The sequence below is a fragment of the Patiria miniata genome, unplaced genomic scaffold, assembly GCF_015706575.1.
Source record: "Patiria miniata isolate m_02_andy unplaced genomic scaffold, ASM1570657v1 HiC_scaffold_29, whole genome shotgun sequence".
In the NCBI taxonomy this organism is placed as follows: Eukaryota; Metazoa; Echinodermata; class Asteroidea; order Valvatida; family Asterinidae; genus Patiria; species Patiria miniata.
In genome coordinates, this window is record NW_024037068.1 from 17512120 (window position 1) to 17534750 (window position 22631).

Here is a 22631-nt window from a genome sequence, read left to right on the forward strand (position 1 = left end):
ACTATAAATTAATAAATTATTATTATTATTATTATTACCTATAGCTCAGAATGTCATCAACAAAAACGGGGACGCTACTCAAATTCATCCTTGAAAATAAATGCATTTCCAACATCTCGAGAAAGAAAGAGTGTGGGCTGCCCATATGTCACGCCCACTAATGATATATGGTAACCCCAGCATGTCCCTGCTAGCCACACGCAAGGTGTTTGCCAAGTGCGGCTCTCGAGTGCCCCCCTAAAGCGTCTGAAATTACCCACTTCTGCAGGCCATTATCCACGCCGGCATTGATAGTTTACATTGCAAGGCCCATCACCATTGTGTGGATAAATGGAACAGGTGTTAGTAATCCCAGGACTTGCGTTCATGTGAAGCCCGGTTCATACTTCACGCCAAAGCATGTGCGAAGCGAAATTCATGTCGTCAACAATGGTGGACGCGCATCGAATGTATTGTTGACGTCACAAATTTCGCTTCGCTTTCACTTTCGGGTGAAGTATGAACCGGGCTTAATGCCCAAAGGATTTCTCCTTTCCACCTTTTTTGTTAAATTTTTTGTTTTTTAGGTTTTTGGTTATTTAAATTTTTGGGTGGGTGCAATGGCCCTTTTTATCCATTTTTTTTAAATAGGTTTTTGGATTATTTTATTTTTTGTGTGGGTACAATGGGCTGATCTGTTTCGGGGGGGGGGGAGTTTCATAGGACTTTGGAAAAGGTGGCTCTTGCAATCGTTCTTCACTTATGCTCCCAAAAATGTGTGCGACATTACCGTAAATAATCTATAAATGGAATATTTCATTCGGGGGGGGGGGGGGGGTGTTATAGGGCTTGGGAAAAGGGGGCTCTATCTATTTAATTTTCAATTTTCTAAGATGCTATTCACATAGAATTACCATCTTGGTTTAACAGAGTTAGTTCATTCCTAGTACTGCTTCTTCTTTTCTTCTCAGAATTCTTCTATTCCATGTAATTGTTCAATTTTCTAAGATTCTACTCACATAGAATTACCATGCTTGAGGGAGTAGTACTGTTCACTATAATTCCTCTTTGGTTTGCCATACATGTAATTCTTCTATGAAATGTTTTAATGTTCTAAAATTAGATTCAATTAAATTACCATCTTGGCTCAATCTATGCAAAGAGTATTTCATTCAAAGTACTGCTCACTTATTCTTTTTGTTCTTCTTCGAGTCTACGTGTATAAAATACTTTCAATTTTGCAAAAATCTATTCACAAAGAATTACCAGCTTAACTTGATGCCTTTGAATTGCAACTGAGAACCAAACAGGATGAAATTTACAATTTGTATGTTTGAAAAGAATGAAATTTACAATGTGTATGTTTGAAAAGGATGAAATTTACAAATTGTTTGTTTGAAAAGGATGAAATTTACATTTTGTTTGTTTTTAATTCTAACCAAAATAGATAGTTGCACTATGCCATGCAACTATCGTAAGAAATATTTCACCTGTAGGAAACATGGGAGCAGCCCCGAAATGGATCCCAAAATGGTCACTTTGCAGTGGAATCACCCAACCATCTCAGATACACTGTTACCATAACCGAGTCTTCCTTCACTAAACTACATGCCTTGGCAGACCCAATCCCACCAAGAATTCACTCCTGTTTTTTTCCCCTCCTGTTTTTTCCCCCTCCATTTACCACCCCAAAATAATTGAAAATTCCACGGTTTTTTTTTCACAGTGCTGTACGGGCAAGATAAGAAAGTGGTGAGCCCTGCTACCCATCGCAATTTATGAGGGAGAAAATTGATCTCCGTGATACGTCCAATCGCGTCCAATCTATTTAACGGGAGAGAAGCAAGAATTGCAGAGAGAGTGCTGACAGATTTTTTTTAAAGTGAAATTCTGAGTGTTATCAGGCTTTAAATCAAAGCCAAACAGCAGATTTTTGTTGAAATCTGTCAGGATGGGTACAGTACCCCTAAACTGATGGTCTTTTACGTATGGGTTTGGCATACCTTCAGAATCCAAGTCCAACAGTGTGTGTGTACAATTTCCCATGTGAGTGTTGGAATTTGCCAGGATGGGTACGGTTCCTAGTAAATTATGCTAGGGTGTTAGGGTTCATTAATTAATGGAAGAAATTAAAATCAGCTAAAGACTTGGCATTTAAAAGATGCTGGACAATAAGGATTAGAGAAGTTTTGAATGCAATTAGAAGGGATTACTATTCATAAACATGTAGGACGAATAATTGTATTTCCCTGGAAGGCTGGAAGCCAACAGCCAAACTCAAAGTGGTTCTTTCTTCTTCTTTTTTCAAGTCTATTGCTACTCCCCAAGTTCTCAAAAAATGTATATTTCCCGTCAAGTGAACAAAACAAAAAAAGAGAAATTGACTTTAGTTGCATGTTCACTTTGGATTGATGTTTATGTACCAGTAAGGTACATAAACGAAACTATACATCACCATTTTACCAGACAACGTAGAGAATTTCACTTTTCATTTGCAAGAACAACTGTTTATAAAAAGACAATTAGGCATTAAGGCCCTAAGTACTGGAAGTCCTTACATAAATCACTCCAGGGCACTCGTAGCCTTCCATTATTTAAATCCAAACTTAAATCGAATTTACTATCAAATTATAATAGCTCAGATTAATCTTCTTACTGGGTTACTACTCTGTATTTCTTTTTTTCTGATCAGCAATATTATGTTTTTCCGTGTGTTATGTACAATTTAAAATTTATACGTTCAATTGTTTTTCATTTGTTTTTCATTAAATGTTTGTATTAATCCATGTTAAAGGGGATCTCTACTCGACAAGCTCCGCTTTTTGGGGATCCCCTTCCACCATCTCTAATTAGAAAATAATGCGTCCAAAGTGTATAAATATATTTTGTAAAACAAGCTCGAACTTTATAATACCCAAAACTACATGTATGTATTTATGCCTTGTCACATAATGAAATGAGATGTGGTAAAAATAATAAAGAATGAAAAAAAAAAAAAAAGGTTTAACCGTTCCTTGCTCTATGGTTTAACAGAGGCATTGATTGGAGTGGCATTTTCATCTACAACCACTGTTGAGTAATCTACAGCATGATTTGACTCAATAGCACAATGACATTTGTGAGGCGCTCTGGCAAAATGAGACGGTACTGGGCATAGCTCGTAGTGGAGAAAAATGCAACAACAACAACAACAACAAAAAATAGAGGTGATTTTGTTTTTAAATTTTCAGATTTGTTGATATTTGTAATCTTTGATATGTCTACTACACATGTTTGAAAGAAAAGTACATTAATTGTTGAATAAAAGTGCTTTTAAGGAAAATCAATTGGCATCTTTCATTTTCAGGAATACGAAACTTGAAATTTTAAAGGCCTTTTTCTCAGTGTTTTACTCTATTGACATGTCGATAAATACGAACTATAAACAGCCATAACTTGTCAACAGAATGTCCGATTGAAAAACAAACAGTATTGTAAGGGGAATTGTATTCTCATTCCCAATATCCGCTAACCCTCATTTCGCCCTTTGCCCAGTTCTGTCTCATTTTGCAAGAACGCCTAACTTTTTTTTGACAATAACTGTATTTTTGCATGTGAAATCCTCACTGTCAGTTACAAGTACCTTTGTTGAATTACATGATACGTACACTAAGAAATTCGAATAAAGTCCCAGAACTTAAGTGTAAAACAAATAGAATGCAGAGTAGTGCCATTCCTCATCTGGTACATCTGTATAACTCTAATCCTAAATGAAATGAATTGATTTTTACCTGCAACCTTTTTAATGTATTTTACAAGTTTTTAACGGTATTTTAATACTACCTTTCATTTAAATATGATAATTTGACTGCCACACAGCTTGCACAATTTTTAAACTCATTCCCCATCTGGCTCATTTGTATAATTCTAATCTTAAATGAAACTATAAATAATTTTTACCTGCAACCTTTTTGAATGTCTTTTATAAGTTTTAACGCAATTTAAATGCTCCCTTTTCAAAGTAAGATCAATTGACTGCAACACAATCTGTAGCAATAATATGTATTTCTTTAAACAGACAATTTTCCTTAGTCAGATTTGTATGCACAATGCTTAAACCATTTCTAATATTAGTATTTAATGTCATACTTTTATTATATACAAACACGGTAGGCCTTTTACCTTTTAAAAATGTACTTTTTTAATGTAGGCCTAAATTACGTGCAATTCAGCTGTGGCTGCTATTCATGATTTGTTAATAAACCATGTTGAATTGAATTGAATGGAATGATTGTATGTAGTGTAAGGACAGATACTGATACAGCACAAAATAGACAATCCACTGTTGGTTTATTGATTGGATAATTGATTGACTGTCAGATCAGACAATGGACCGATCCAGTAAGCTCCGCCCACTGCGCACGTGGGCAAATTAACGCGTGCTCCTCTCCCATGCCACACTGCATTTTCCTGCTGCGCGCATCATACGCGCGTGCACGCATGTCGGACTTTTGTGCACGCATGTCGGACATAAATCACGGCTGTGATTGGTCAGTACACCATGGGGCGGTGCTTACTGGATCGGTCCATTGGTCGAGGATCTGCAGGTGGCTGTTTCAATGTTTTTCATCTGCATGAAGTATATTGTAGATTTGAATTTTGTTGCATGCTGCATGCAATTCTTTATAATGCAGACTCTGCAATTGAAATTAAATGGACATTTGACAAAAAAGAATTCTTGAGTCTGGTATTCTTGAGTCTTGTACTGTGTACAGGGTATAACCATGGAGCTATAAACACATAGCCAGGGTGACCGTAAGGTCATTGCCAAATTCTGCCAAATGCAATTCAAAAATCTGTCAGATTCATCAAAACTCCGCCAAATTCCGATGCCCCAAATTACTCGAAATACACTATAAACACTTAAAATCACATGCAGATGTTGTAATATTGCCTTAATTTAGGTTTAAATTACGTTATAAACAAACTGTAGTCACATATAGATGTTATGAAATTGCGTAGATTTCAGACAAAACACGGTTGCGTCTTGATAAAGTCTGGTTCCCAGTGAATCTCAACACTTCGACCAGCCAACCTGTTCCATTACGCAAGGGTTTGTTTGACAAGATTGAAGCTTTTTAAACAAAAATTTCCATTTTTTTTCAAATTTGCTATGCTTTTCTGTCAAATACCCGTTTTGCAGAATTCTGCCAGAAATCTGCCAAAAAAATCCATTCTGTCAAATTTTCTGTCAAACTCGTTTTTTAAACAAAAATTCTGTCAAAGTTAGCCGAAAATCGGCTAAAACGGTCACCATGCACATAGCTCCCTAGCTCCATGGTATATAACTGAGACAAAATCTACTGAAACAAAAAACGACATAGGCCTACATGTATTTTGTAAACTGCCCCTACATACATGTACACTTACATGTACACTGATTCGTGCAGTCATTTAATTACCCATTACTGACATTAAGCTTCTCCAAATGAAATTACCGACACGGATCCAGACTACACTGTTTCCAAGTGGAGACTTCCTAGTGGACCAACAATGCTGTCATTAGCCAGTGCGTCTACACCGTGCTATCAACATTAAATATACAAATTAAGAACACGGTTGGTGTATATTGAACCCAGTCCCTCTGCACTCTATTTTGATTTTCACAACACTGGGGTTACTTTTTCTTCAGGAATCTGCTTGGCTTTCACGTTTTCTATTTTTTGCATGCAGGAATCTATTTGGTTCTCATTTTTCTATGGATCTTATTTTGGGCTTCTGCCCGACCCGAGAATGAAACTTTTAATCTATTTAGGCCTACAAGTAATTCATCACAAGAATAGGAAGTTTCTAGTAAGGATGTTTGGACCAATTAAATGGAAGATACAACATTTGCAAACATCAAAAAACGAAATGATCAAATTATCACGAAATACCTTACTGGATTGTAAGGGAATGAAAAATCGTTGCTCCTGGTGTACTGACATTTTCAGAAAAAATTGTATTTTTCCAATGCTGGTCGGCCGACCAGCATTGGAGAAAACTGGGGTTTTTTTTCTCAAAAACTGCTCCTAATTTTCATATTTAGTTATTCCGCATTTTCTTTGCAAGTTACACACCTGTGAAGGAGTACAAGCCTGCTAGACTGATTCTCTAACCTTACAATTCCCCAAATTGTCTAAAAAATTGTTCCGTTTCATCTTAAGTGTGGTCAGGGAACCAGACTACAAGAACATGATTGGTTTTCTTGGTTTTTCCAGCGTCTACAAGCCCAAAAAGTGAAACAAGTCAGTTTAACAATATTTGCTATAGTTACTAATCCTCCAAATGCATATATTTCTGAAATTGCAGCAAAAGCAAATGTTGTACATTCCCTTTAACTCTGACGTCCCTTAACTCAGATGTACATTGTAATTGCATGCACAACAAACTACATTGACTGTCCAATGGGTGCCATTTTGGACAGACACACTGACTCACTATTCAAAGCATTTACCAAAGAATGTAAAACGGATTTTTGAAATGTTATTTTCCTTCACGACAGCAAAAAAAATTTAGAACATGCAATAAACCTGCAAAACTACAACTCCAGGTAAAGGTACATGTATTCATTTTGTTTGTACAAGCTTTGAATGTATACCAATCAACTTTAAGCAAACACCTGTTCCTCATTGTGATGGAGATGGCTTCAAGGATGGTTTTTAAAAACCAAGACACAGAAAAAATACAATCACCTGATGATGAAAATAATTAAACTCCACAAGTGGTCACATGGTAAAGGTCAGAAGAATCAAGAGCTGATTTAGACACCCTTTCGTCTAAAAGAATCACAAAACGTCCTCACTCCAATAAAAAAGATACTAAACACAAAAACAGGTAAATTGTACATCTGTATACTGACTGAATATTCTCACCCGCCAGAAGACATTTTAAATTTGAGCTTCTTTCAGAAGTATTTTGTTTCCCCAGAGCAAAGTGGAAGCTGATTCTGTGCAGATTATTCCTTAAGAGGACCAGGGTCAACAGGCCCACAGGCATTCACAGTGAGCCGCTGCCTTCCAATACTTGACAAAACCATCCGGACCACAAACCACGTCTGCGGCTAGGAGAGCAGAGATAAAAATCCGAGCGAGATCCGCAGAGGAAACGATGCGTGACTTATAATCCAAAAATCCAGTTGCTGCGAGACCTGTTCCTTAGCGAGACGCTCTCAATTTAATTTGCCAGCTGAGCTCCCCGGAATTCTTATCCTCTGATAACGTCAGAGCTAGTAGGAGCGGATGAGATGGGTTGCTGTCTATTGGTCGACCCAGAGGTTGTGCCAAGCAACGAAGGTAACTTGAACGATCCGGTGAAAAAAAATGATGAGAGTTTTTCGCATCGCTCTGCATGTGATCCTCAACCAACAAACGGACTGTACCACTCGGCATACAGGGATGTTGAATCAGAGCTTGATCCCCTCATATTACGTGTACTGTACGACGCACACGTGCACTATTGTAATTAGCTGGATGCACTATTGAACGTTTGCATTTTATTACTCGATAAATACTTGATTGGTACATGTTTGTATCGGGTGAAATGTCACAGACTTCGTTTCCTCCGTGTCGGTTTATGTGCAGGACAAATTATTTCTTCAATTTGACAGACTCTTATCTTGAATTTGGAATTTGTTGGCAGACAGCAAATTAAATAAATAAGTTAGAATGCACAGTCTTGAACACAAGGAACATGAACTAAAGTGCTACAAACTGCTCACTGACTGGATTGACTTCAATTGGTACATGTATGTAGCGCGTAAAATGTCACAGACTTTGTTTCCTCCGTGACAGTTTACGTGCAGGACAAATTATTTCTTCAATTTGACAGCCTCTTATCTTGAATTTGGATTTTTTTTTTGTCAGTCAACAAATTAAATAAATAAGTTATAATGCACAGTCTTTAACACAAGGAAAATGAACTTAAGTGCTACAAACTGCTCACTGACTGGATTGACTTGAAATATACAAACCAAAACATTAAAGTGGCCTGATATTTCAGCCTCAGCAAGGCCTTCTTCAGAGACAAATGGCCTTTTGTCTCTTTAAAACCAGACAAAAGCTTAAATCTTTGCAAGCTATAAGTCCAAGTTGCATGATGCTGGCTTTAATACATGTACTACTCATGAAAATTACATCATGATGTAAAATACAACAGCCTGTCTCAAAAAAAATGGTACAATCGAAAACGATTTTTTTTTTCAATATTAAATCTCAACATAAGTAAGTCGTTTTGAGCATCAGATTAAAGAAAAAAGACCAGGCTTTCCAATACTTTTTGTATCATCTCATTTGCTTTTGTCAATCCAGAGATAACTCCAGTTTACTGCAGAACACAAAAATCGAGTTTGTTTCTTTTGCCAAGTTGCAATCTTTTGTGAGCTTCAAGACAGCATGGCACAGTACTCGAAACAACTCTGCCCATGCATAAATGTGGCACAAAATCGATTTTGGTGTATCACACTAAATTGATTATATCTCTGAATTGACAAAAGCAAATAAATAAACACTATTGGAAAGCCCAGTCTTTTTTCTTTAATATTATGCCAAGTAAGAATGACTTATTTTGAAATTTCATATTTGACAAATTTTTTTTCTGATTGTACCATTTTTTTGGAGACAGGCTGTAAATTCCAAATTCAGGGAAAAAGCTTCAAACTTCAATTTCCTACAAATGGGACAAGTAGAAGGTGCCTGAGCTACCAGATGTAAAGAAGTGCATGTCATACGCTGCGTCTGATAATCACATCAGCAAATGGGAAAGTCCCCTGTTCTTTTTTTTTTAATTACCTGCAGCTAGATCGTGTCTCGCATTGTTATCAGGCAATACCGGTACTCCTGCGTACGTGTAAAGACAGATGTTTTGGGCCGCGGTGCAAGCCGGCAGGCAAACACTGGACGTTGTGATAGATGCTGCGACACGAACACTTGAACTGTTTGCCCGTGTGTGAACGAGGGCCGCATTAACTTGATGGTCGAGCTTTTACGGGTATTACTTTCTTCTTTTTTCCAACGAGAGTTGTGTCAGATTTTAAAAAGCGGGAGAATTATAAAATTAACATGACAAGGACAAGCTAGTCCCAGCACACAAAATTCTATTCAATCGACTGAAAATGGCTAATGAGAATGGCTTACTGGAAGTCTTTTCATGTGGGCAGCACACAATAGGTCGGATTAATTAGCTCATTCATTGGCAGTAAGGGGAATTCCTATTTCAAACTTTGAGGCCACAGTGCGACTTAAAGGAAACATGCAATAGGATTTTATTTTTTTACATACATTTAAAACAGCTTTCTTGCCATGTTACTATGACTTTCCACCTCCTTTGTACAGCAGTAAAAGGGAGAATTTCAACGGTTTAATTTTTATGCTAATGAAAATTTCCATATTCATGAGCCAAAGCGTGATGTCATTCAAGGTAAAACAGTTGTGTCTCTATAGCTTTGTGTACAAATATATCAAAGTTTTCTTCATTTTCTTGGAGTAAGTTCCACTTTTTATTTGTTTATCATGTCAAACAGCTTGTTTGGACAATAGTAGTAGCCGCTATTTCTTCCAAACCTTTTTTGTGGGTAATTTTGAAGGACTAATTTTGTACTATTCGTACGCACTTTTGACAAGGAGTACATGTACCTTGTGTGACAAAGGCAAAATAGCACCCTCTTACATGTATTGATGAAAGGATTCGCTATAAATAATTGAAAAAATTACCCCTTTCTTGTCACTTCCAATGAAAATAAGTATTAAGATCTTGTATGTATTGTTGCAGCGCAAAGTAATGTGCATGAAAACAAGATGAGCTGGATTTTCACAGCATGTTTCCTTTAAGCAAGTCTAATTCACAAGATACAGTTAGTGAGTGAATCAGTGAGTCAGGGTGCACTGAACTAATTCAAGCGAGAATTTCTACGCCAGCTGATTAGCATAAAAAGTGCCCCCACAATTTCTTTTGAAAACGGAGACCGTTTGGCTTTAAAAACGGTGGAATTGTGTAAATATACCCAAGGATCAACTCCCTGGTTTTGGGGCTTCCATCTGAGGGCAGGCTTGATAAAATCACGGATGAAAAATGGGTCCTATTTGCCTGTGAAAGTGGAAGGATGCCACTTGTAAAATGGCTACATGCAGGCTCGGGAACTATCACTTTTTGGGAGGTGATTTTATTTGGGTGTGAATATTTTAAAATGTAATTGGCTAATGTACCTAAAATTGAAAAGAAATGAAAAGATGAAAGACAAGACAATTATTTAATTTTTGTTTCAGAAACCCCAGTGATGTTGCTTGCATGTTACTTGGCCCTGAACTTTGTTGATTTTACACCGTTTTCAATGGGGCTAAATTGAATTAGTACAGTGGACCCGTCAGGTATACATTGGCCTATAAACTGGTCCCTCTGGCAACAGAGAAAAGTAGAATCGCCGCATCGCGTACCTGCCTGTTTCGGTCAGGCCGCAAGAAACAAATTGTGCATAACACCCATAGAGCTATATTAAATTACTAGAGCGCTAACTCCTCATTCTTGCGCGCGGAGAAGCTTTGAAGCCGCTCTGGGCGCAGACATTTTGAATTCATGTGCGTGTTTGTAGAACATAATGAAATTAGATGGATTGAATTTTAAAAGTGTACTCTAAATGCAACGTGCAAGTAGAATGTACGCAAACTTCTTACGCGTGTTACCGTTAAAAAAAAACACGGTTACAGCGGATACGCACACGCATTGCGCTGCTGACATCCCATGCGTTTTGTATTTTGGGGTATCGGCTTCGATGACGCACCGGTATGGAATACAAACGCATAGACGTACAAAATACGTACAAAATTCTAGTTCTCCATAGGTTTGTGTACAAACATGGATGCACCCAGCAGGCATCACTTTGTGCATGAGTTAGCGCTCTAGTAATTTAATATAGCTCTATGGTAGCACCCTTAAAATTATCTATACAGGTACATTTGTGAGAAATAATTTTATTTTGTAATTTTTTTTTATGTTTGTCGGTCGGTCCTTTATACTTACTTTGTTTACTTTAAGGTGTCACTGACTGTATTAACCTGCTTTATTGCTTAACAGGCCATTAACACACACACACACCCAAACGAGCAAGGGAAGACTTTTATTATTTTCTAAATATACGTCAACATTTTGACGTTGGCAAGTTTGCCCCATAAATACCCCAGGTAGATCGGTTAACATAATAAACACACAATTTGTTGTCCTTCTCAGATATATTGAGTATCCGAGCATCTTGGCCCAAAATCCATACCGGCTTTAAGTATGTTTTCACAGTCGGCATATCACATTGTTGATGGAGAGTGTGGATTAGGGACCTCATTCTCTGTGGGCGATGACAAATACCCATTCCAACAACAGTCTCTTAGCCTTGATCGGGGACCCACGGGAAGTGAGTCTACGTGTCCATCAACGAAAACTGCAGGGCAAACCCCAGACGTGTCCAACTGATCAGAAGACAAGATTCAATTAAAATGGATATAAAGCCCCTGGATATTGATATGGGGAGAATGATTATTTGGACCACTGGGAGACAGCAAGTGGTTGAGGGTACATGGAAGAGGACGGAAGAGACAGACGTGGCATTTAATGGAGGAGATGAGGATGCAGATAACAACGGTGAAGGACGGAGAGCCGGGAAACAGACCGAGAAATTATTGGAGCAGGGAAGATGTGAAGGAAGAAGTAAAATAAGACTCTGCCTCCTCAGTGTCCTTCCGTCCAACGAGTGCAAGATTGTAGATTGTCTGCCCATAGATATCCTCCAATCTGACACCGATTACCAATGACAGCGTGAATTCACCTGAAAACAGCCTAATTTACTCTCTGTTTACTTAATTGCCAACATTTTACCTACAGTTATTTAATAAGGGAATAAATATGTGCTTGGTCCGTTTTAAACAAATACGTTTAAAACCAGCTTGTAGCCTAGACGCAGATAATGACCCGAGCTAAAAGCAAGTGCCATTATCCACGTCCATGTCTAGCCAGTTTTAAACGTACTTGTTTAATACCCGCCAAGCACACATTTATTTCCCTTTATACCTTTCAGTCAGAAAAACAAAAAAAAGGCAAGAATTATAAATGTCCTTGTTTAATACAAGATTTTGTTCAACAATTTTACTTAATGATTTGTGGAACACCTCTCTAGCTCTGTTTATGGTAGGTGCCTCGCACCAGTCGTCCTACAAATCTCCTATGTTGAGATTAAGCGCGTGTGCGGCACATACTGCGTAGTGCGGCGCATACTGCGCAATGTGGCGCAGAATGCAGCGGTGCCAGGAAAAAGAGTTTAAAAGCAGAACTGTTTTATCAACCGTTTAAAACCACACATGTGATGGACTCTCGACCAATAGGAATGGGTAAACTGCCTTAAGACTATTTATGAATAACTTTTAGCACCGCGGCAGGATTATCACTGGGTCAAATTACATTCACTGTAAAGTTTTATCTCATCAAATTTAAATTTCTTAATACACAGCAACATAGAGCAGATGTTAGCTTGGCTGAATACACAGAGTATTTGTTCAATCTGTTTTTGTACTTTCCGTCTTACTGCATTAATGACTGAAGCACAAAATAGACAATACACTTCTACAGACTGTGGATGATGCTTAACCAGTTCAAGCCGGGATTATTTTGACAAGAATGGAACAAGGCGCAGGATATATTTTCAATCGATTTCAAGCCAGGCGTATTGAAGCACACTCATATTTCCGGCCTCGCTCCCTGTGAGCGGGTTGTCGACAGATATTTCCGGCCTCGTTCCCTGCGTGTTTATCTGTCATCCGTTCGAGATACCGCAACACTTTTGCATGTACAAACGGCCTTCAAAGTGAACTGGTTAAAGCATGTTTGATCCATTATGTATTGACATCACAATTAACTAAGCTGGTCATTAGTACTACATGTATTTCTGTTTTCCAGTCTAATGTGAGATATTGGAATGTGCATTGAAGGATGTGACTGATTTTCTCAGATTAAATATTTTGGGAAAACAAAGCAGCAAAAGGTATAAGGCAAATATACATCCTCTTGAGAGTATGGCTGGGGTAAATTTTAAAAAGAAAATATTTTTTAAAAATCCGCATGTTGGCCTGAGTCAGGCAGTTCCTTCTGGAAATTGTTAAATTCCTGAGTTCCTATTAAGTTCCTGTTTTAACTTTCTGTAAACATAAGCAAACTTGTTTTCAACCAAGAAACACTGGAGTAAACGTCTTGAAATCATGTTGCTTTCATTACTGCATTGACTAATTCGCTAAATATTATCTATGTTGACAAATGTATCTTTTGAATGTGCCCCTTGAAAAAAAGACAGCACTATTTGAAGACAGCCAATATAAGACTGAATTAGGGGTGTGCATTTACGGGTAATACGGGAATCTAGTACCCGACTGAAAAAAAAAACAGGAAACCGGGTACCCTTTAAAGAAACCAACCCCAAAATATAAATTGTCGGAAGTACTGTACAGATTGTCCATAAAGGTCTGCACGATTATACTACCACATTGGTGCGTTGATACAGCAAGATACATGTGTGTACAGTGAGCTCAATAGGCATGCATGTAGCTTTAAGTTGCATTTTCGCAAGCGTCGTGATAAATGTGAAATCTATTTTGTTTTTCCATTTAACCTGGTTTGGATCTTGAAATTTTCCACAAATGACATTTGAAAAACCTTTATTTTTCATTGTCTGAGAAATTACTAAGTTATATGTAAAGTTGGTTAGGGGTACTCGATTCCATAATTTGGAACCGGTTCCTGACATCTGTGGTCGGGTACTCGGGTACCTGTTTCCGATTCACATCCCTAGACTGAATACACACACTGTAGCTCCCTCTGGAATTCCTAAGGCTTGGGTTCGAATCCACCTTCAGCTCATTTCTTTCCAAGGTTTAATTCTTCATGCACAACCCTAGACTTAATACACACACTGTAGCTCACTCTGGAATTCCTAAGGCTTGGGTTCAAATCCACCTTCAGCTCATTTCTTTCCAAGGTTTTTATCTTCATGCACATCCCTAGACTGAATACACACACTGTAGCTCCTTCTGGGATTCCCAAGGCTTGGGTTCGAATCCACCTTCAGCTCATTTCTTTCCGAGGATTAATTCTTCAGCACAACCCTAGACTTAATACACACACTGTAGCTCACTCTGGAATTCCCAAGGCTTGGGTTCGAATCCACCTTCAGCAGATTTCTTTCCGAGGTTTAATTCTTCATGCACAACCCTAGACTGAAAACACACACTGAAGCTCCCTCTGGAATTCCCAAGGCTTGGGTTCGAATCCACCTTCAGCTCATTTATTTCCGAGGTTAAATTCTTTCGGGGTTAAATCTGAAATTGCCTAATTTTTCAAAAACCCTCATGATACTCAAATAAATGTAATCCATGCCAAGTTCCCAACAACAATTAACCAACCGCAAACCTAACCCGTACTGATTGAAAGCCAGGTGTAGGTATGCTATTGCAATCTACCAAGGCCTGCCGCACACAGCTTCCTGTTTTTCGCCTCCCTCGGTGTGCGGACAGGATGGACTTTTTTCGCCAAGCTTTTCTGTGGACACACCTGCTTTTCCTGCAAACACATTTTTCAATTTCCATGTGAGCAGGGGGGGGGGGCAACCAGGCTGGGGTTGATCAAGAATGGACTTTTTTTTTGTTAAGAGGTTGCCTGGTTACTTGGGAATTTGGGATCGGTTAAAAAAATAGACGGAAGTTGGTGTACGTGCATTTATGCTACCTGTACCACTTTACTTTAACAAGGGCATTGATGGAAGTTACAAAATTAGAATCTGACAATAATCAATTGTAAATGTGACTTTCCATGCTTTTCAAGGTAATTATTAATTCTGTTTCAAATGCCTCAAATTAATCATGACAGGAAAATGTAATTGTCTTTTGAAAAGGAAACATGAAAATTAATTTTTGTTTTTTAAACAAACTGATTCTCACGATTTAATGCCATGACAAGATTTGAATTTTTCAAATGCATCAGAAAGAGGATGCTCAGCTTTTCAGTTTCATATATCAATCAGACTCCCAATGAATATTGTGTGGGTAGACAGCAAAGTAACATTCGGCAAAGGACCTGCAATTCAAAAAGTACATGTAGCTCTGCCGACTGGTGACATCTGTCTAATTTCGCTTGTTTCGTTTTGTCGTTTTGGTCTTTAACCCTAACTCCCTAACATGATTTACAAGGAACCATACCCATCCTGGCAAATTCCAACACCTTATGGGCAATTCCACGGTTAATCACGTTACATTTTTTATGCACTTTTGAGTTTCCTTGGGCTGTAATTACCTTACTGAAAAGGTTTAATAACTGTTATCCCCATGGTAGATAGAGTAGACCTAGACCTACCTAAGCACCAAAGATGACATCCAGAAAAATGTGTTATGCATGATAAACAGGACACACAAAATCGGTTACTCACTTTACGAAAATGTAACATGAGTAACCGTGGAATTGCCCATATGGGAAACTGCACACACTTATTTCTGACTTAGTTTCTGGAGGTGTGCCAACCCAATGTAAAAGACTGTCAGTTTAGGGGTACCGTACCCATCCCGACAGATTCCAACAAATCAGGCTGTTGGGGTTTGATGGGTTGATCGAGTTCTGTTAGGGTTCGGTATACCGTTGCTATTTCTCCTGTATTATTATACTGTTTAGTTTTTATCATTAAGTTAGTGAAGTCAAACTTTCAATTTTATTTTGATATTAATATTGAAATGTAAAATACACGTGTTAATATGAACAAACTTAAGATATTATTTAGATTTTGCTGCTACCTGAAAATTTTAATGTTCAGCTGAAAAACAGATAGTTACTAAAATCTAATACTAAAATCTAAAAACTAATACGAAGCGTCAGGCAGCGTGCTATAACTGCTTCAACCGATGAACTCTAAAAATTTCAAATCTTGTCCCAGTTTCAAACAGTTACAGTCTGTTGGCTCTAATATTCAATGGTTATGCTGCGGTTGGCTGCTTTATTTCTACCGAAGGCCGCCAAAAAAAGAAATAAAAATGACTAATACCATCAACTCCACGTCACCTGGAAAAGGTCAAACCGTTGTTTGTTGTCACAACAAAGTTGAAGTCAACATTCTGGAAGCTTCAGGAAGGAAAAGCCCTTTTCCTTCGATCCATATGTCACTGCCAAAAAACAGCTCCACCGAATAACAACTCCTTCTTCCAAATCTGTTTCTTCAAATGGCCTCCAGAGTTTCACTAAAAACTTGAGCTATTTCTGGGGCCAAATTACAAAACTGATTTGCTGAAATTTAACCAAGTTTACATGTTCATGTTAATTCCTATCAGAAGAGTTTGATGATTTTGAACACTTATTGATTTTGAACACCATGGATCATGAATCTGCCTTTTAAAAAAAATCAAACACGTTTTAAAAAAAACAATAATCAATCACACAATAAACGTTTGATTGATTGGCTTTGTTTTAAAACTTCCTTTAAAAACATTTAACAATAAATGTACCGGTCTGAAAACGAGCTTTGTTTGAAGATGACCTGAAATTTAAGGGTGCGTCATCATTCTGAGACCTGATTGGTGCTTTACACGTTTAAACAGTTTGTGGGTTGTTTCTCCCACAAAGTATGAAATGCCTTTTCTGCAGGAAAGAATTTGCTGTCGAAAATTGGGGGGGGGGGGAGATGCCTGAGTGAGCTTACATATGTATTTGCCCAACTATTGTCCTTTTTCCCTTTTAGCTGAAGTTGATACTGCATCAAATTTAGAGTATCTCTAAATGACTCTCACATCAATTTACTGTCTCTAATGGCCAATTCAAGGACACACACTGGTGACTCACTCTAAAAAAAAATAGAAAATCACAAACCTACGCTATTGACCTTTGAGCCAATTGGCAAAGTCATGGACACCCATACACAGCCCCCTACCCCCCCCCCCCCTCCCAAAAAAAAAATATTAAAAAAACAATTTAGATTTGAAAATCCTTCCACTATTCCACGCTACACATGTCCAACACTGGAGCTCCAACACTGAAATCACAAGAAACAATTAACCACCCGAAGTTGCAGTAAAGTGTCTTGTCAAAGGACACACGTACCATGGTCTGCTGAACTGCTTAGTTTGGAAAAGATGTTTCACTCCACGCAAGTCCAACACTGGAACTTCACCCAAAACACAGGTGTCAATGAAGAGTAGGGATTGCAATGGTCCACCGTGATTGATTCATGTACGATGGTACTTGGGTTCGAACCCTGCCAGGAACATGGTGTTTGTGCCCTTGGGCAAGACACTTCACTACAATTGCCTCTCTCTACCCAGGAGTGCAAATGGGTACCTGTGAGGGTGGAGGACCGAATGCGCACTGATAGCGGTTACCATAATTGATTCATGTACGATGGTACGTGGGTTCGAACCCTGCCAGGACCATGGTGTTTTGCCCTTGGGCAAGACGCTTAACTACCATACAATTGCCTCTCTCCACCCAGGAGTATAAATGGGTACCTGTGAGGGTAGAGGACCGAATGTGCACTGATAATCGGCTGCCACGTGGTCTCGTTGCCTGATTGAGATTGTTGATACAATGGAAAGTGTTATATAAGCATTACAATTTATTTTATTTTATTTATTTTTTATCCTTGCTTCAGAACATACTAAATACACCATTATTTCCTTACTTAGTAGATTTGAAGAGTCCCTCCTGCATGCACACGTCCAACACTGAAACTACACTTAAATGCGCAACACAGGTGTCGATTTGAAACAACCGTTAAGTCAGCAAAGTGGCTTGCACAAGGATATCCGCAGTGTCATCACCGATTAGATTAGATTGGAAAAAAACATTCAACTTCAAAAATAAATCCAACACTGGTACTCAACTCACATCACAGGTGCCAATTTGCTACCCGATTACCAAATTGCTTTAAGGACAAATCAAGATCTCCTGACTTGGTAAGATTGGGAGAGTGCTTTACTCAACCAACATGTGAAGTGGAACTTCACGTGCCGATTAAACACAAGATTGAGAGAAGTGATTGATGTTGACTAGCTTGCTCACGGGCACATCACCTCATGATCTCCAAGCTTGGAAAAAATCACAGGTGCCAATTAAGCTACCAGCAGAAGGAAAAGGAGAACACAAATAGGCCGCTTCGCAAGAGTCCAACAACTTTAACCACATCACAGATGCCAATTTGAAGACAAAAAGAAAGCAGAAACCAAAAGACACAAGCTCACACTGTGATCTTTTTGCATTGAGCATTCAAAAAAGTCTTTCATCTCAGTAAAGTCCAATACTGGAGCTCCACAAATATTATGGTAATATTCTAATCACTGTGGCGGAGAAATGAAATTACAGCAAACAACCTCTTAAAGCACTCACAAGACCACGACTTGATTATGTTTCAAAGAGTCCTCCATTACAGTAAGTCTAAGACTGGATCTCTACCCCCAAACGCAGTCATCACAAGTTGAAATTTATACATAGATCTAAAGCCATGGATGAGCAGTTGTGTGTAGTCATCAGCTTGCCCCATATAAACGTTCTCTTCCCCTTGGGTGCGCCAGCCCCCAAACCCCCAAATCAATCAAATTTCTCTATTAAAACATGTGAAGCAATTTAGAACATAATGTTGTCTCAGGCCGAATTGACAAAATCCCCCTTCCCCCTGAAATAGGATGCCGTTGCTCCCCTTGGGTCCCTAAAGCTACGCCAATGTCTGTGAGAAGGTTGTTAAAGGGAATGTACATCATTGGCTTTCGCTGTAATTTTCAGAAATGAACTAGTTGAGGGGTAGTATAATAGAACAAAATATTGTTACACTGACATGTTTGAAGTTTTGTGTCCGAAAATGCTTGAAAAACCAAGAAAAACAAAAATGTTCAAGTAGTCTGGTTCCCTGACTTCACTAAAAATGAAAAATGCATACAAAAATGCCATTTTCTTGAAAATGACTTCACACCAGGTGCCCTAATTTTACAGGATGCTTTAGACTGTCATTTACCAACATCCTAGTAAGGTACTTCGTAAAAACTTGGTAGTTTTATTTTTCGATGTTTGCAAATGTTGTATTTTCCCCTTTAACACACGAGGTACAATCTTCAAGCTCACTGCTGCGTATCTGATTGACCATGGACTGGCCACGGACTAACAACTCTGCATATTTATCAATTGTAATTTGTAATTTGAGGACTCACCCGATTAAGGCTGTACAGTTCCTCCAGATTGGCTTGCATCTCCTCACACCGCTTAGCTTTCTAGGGAACCAGACCAAAAGACATGAAATTGTTTTTTAAAGCTATAGTCCATCATTTGCAGCCATCCGAAAAAGTAACTGGCGTATTATTGTTGAAAAACATACTTGGTTGAAAGATAATAAGTGGACTAAACTCCCTGTGAAGTTAACCTTTCTGGCAAGTTATCATTTTGAAGTAATCAACGAAAGCAGGCCTTCCAACAGTGCGTCGTAAGAAAATTTAAATTAGTAGTTCGTTTTGCTATTTGTTGCAGCGCGCGCAAGCATTGGCATGATGCACAGGCCGGCGCGGTTGCTATAATTCATCGGATCAGTGCACGACATCGCGTATAGCTGCAATTCAAAACAATTCAAAACATGATTCAGCAATTTTTGATTTCAAATTGAGATCCTAGAATGCTGTTTTTCTTGGAATATACAGCTGAAGCTGAGTTGAAACTTCATCAGGTTAGTTGTTCAGTATCCTTCATTAGATTTTGAACACTTTTGTTGCTTCAAACGAACAAAATGCACAAATTACAAATGATGGACTATATCTTTAAGCCATGGAAGGTTATCAAAAACGAGATCATGTTGGATTTTGCCATGCATCAAACGAGCACATTATATGACTGAAAGTTCTTGTTTTTACAGGCCTATATTTCTAACTAACTCTGGCAACTCTTGAATAAGTTTAATATGAGAGATGGTTTAAACACATGGTTTAGAGCACCTTTATGTCAAAAAATTACAGGTAGGAATGATTTAATGGCAATGTTGGAGTTTGCACATCTGGCCTTCATGATAATTGAATGTTAAAGATTGTGTTGCCAAAAAAAAAAGAAGATTGAAAATGTGTCTGCTGCACCTGCTACAAGCATTTTAGTTTTTGACAGCTTCTGTCTATTTACTTGTATGTTCACAGAAGGATTTCTCGGTTTGTTCCCCCCCCCAAAAAAAAATCAATGAATTCAAAATTGTCTCACAAAAAGCGATTTAAGTTGGGATTCTTTTAGTAAACCATTACTTCCCTACTTTTGTTCTTTGTTTCAACTGAAACTTAAATTCCATAGCATTTGACTTGTGGGGCATTGATGAGATGAGATTTCTAAATACTGAAATCTTTTACTCTGTAGCATTTTACTCGTGGGGTATTGAGATTTCTAAAGACTCTGTGGTTCCACTGTCCCTTTTGTTTGTATCGGTCCCTTTAGGCCATATCGATGGGCGCATGGAATGTCGTTAGGGTGAAAAATGGTCAAATTCAGGTTTTTCGGTTAATCAATAGAGCATTTAAAATCTTTCGTTTGGTGCACATATTGCCTCATTCTGACATATTTAACAGAATAAAATTGACGGAAGGAGGTTTTTCATTATTTTTCCCCGGCATAAGGACGTTAGCATGTTTTCAATTGCTTACTAATGTAGCAAAGCAGTGTTCCCACCGCATGGCAAATTTACGTCCCACTGAAGTGCGGAGGTAAAGCAAAGTTTATTTCCCGCAGGAGGTCGTTATGAATTAGCATGCCGCTTAAGCGCATATTTAAGGCAGGATGAGTTCCCGGCAAAAGGTTAACATAAAAATGAAAATAACTTTAAAATTAACTAATATTTTGAAATAAAAATTCAGAATGTTATTTGAATTATTAACAAATTTCATCATTCAAAATTCCAGGCTTATGTAATTTTCCATTTAGAAATGGGAGCACAAAAACCTTTAAACTTGATTTTTGCGTGCCTCTGCTGCTAACCTTTTCCTTGGCACATGACAATATAAACATGTACCAGAGGTACGCTGTCACTAAATTTTCCTACAACCACTAGGGTTTCATGTGTGCCACATGGGCGTGAACTTGACCACATGAGCGTGAACTTGGCCACATGGGCGTGAACTTGGCCACATGGGCGTGAACTTGGCCACATGGGCGTGAACTTGGCCACATGGGCGTGAACTTGGCCACATGGGCGTGAACTTGGCCACATGGGCGTGAACTTGACCACATGGACGTGAACTTGGCCACATGGGCATGAACTTGACCACATGGGCGTGAACCTGACCACATGGGCGTGAACTTGACCACATGGGCGTGAACTTGACCACATGGACATGCACTTGGCGCCATGGGCGTTGCCAGGTTTTTTTGTGGGGGGGGGGCAAAAGCACATTTTGCCCCCAAATCCTTGTTCATGTACTTGTTATAGCATATTCTCAATTTATCATTTTTTCGAGGGTGGGCGGGGGACATTTACCCACCCCCATTGACACCCCTGCAGATGCCCATTTAGTTACATGTGTATAAATTAATAGCAAATATGACTTCAAACCTTTTTTTCTTTTTCTTATTTTCTTTATTTTATTTGTTTATTTTTTTTGTTGCTTTTCCGAGGGGAGGGGGGGGGGGGGGGCTAGCACATCCTGGCGACGCCCAAGCTTGGCGCCACCCCAGGACTAGTCAATGGACCCCATGCACAAATACTTTCTCAAAGGTCACAGAGGGAGAGTTGGTGGGGAGACCATTAGGAGAGACATTCAAACGCATTGTTGATGACACCTGATGCATGCTCACGCGAAGACGCTCTGGGTTTGTGTATAATCGGAATTATGTTAGTTGTGAGTATTTTGCGTAATACATGCATAAACTGGTACATGCATAGGGCGTGTTCCTCCCACTGGGGCTATCAAAAGTGGTCAATAAGCACCACCTTCTGTTAACGCAAAGAGTCTATTCGAAAATCAGTGAAGAAAATAGTAACGAGGTAAGAAAAATCTGTGAACACATCCAAGGCAAACAATAGGACCCTAGCTATCTTGTACCTCTGTGAGTTCAGTATTCTTGACCTCAAGATGTGCTTCACTCTCCGCACTCCGATCCTGCATTTCAATAAGAAAGAAAAAGACTTCAAAAGTACACACAGCTCAAATCCGCATTCAACTTAATTGGCTTGGGCCAGCAGTAAACCCAATTGTCTATAGGAAGCACTTTCAGTCACCTATTCAGATGCGGCCTGTGATGCTCATGCAATAGGTTAAACAGAACCACCTGAATTTCTTGAGCACTAGTTTTTGATACGTAAAGTAGATTAGTAATACCCCCATCACACCAAACTAGTTCTCACTATGTTCTTAAAAATGTTGCCGAACGGGCTCAAACTGTGTGCGAACGGAGTGGATGTAGTAGCAACTTATTACTGTCTTTTACGAACTTCATGGACGTGCTCGGACGGGAAGGGTGCTCCAGAACTTCGAGCCTGCTCAAAATTTTCTGGCGGCCATTCCGTTCTGCAATTAGACGGAGTGACAACATACTCAAAACGAGATGGACGTACTACGAATGGAAATGCCGTACTTCGATCCTACTAGGAAGGTATTACGACATGGTGCAGTTGGGCATCAATT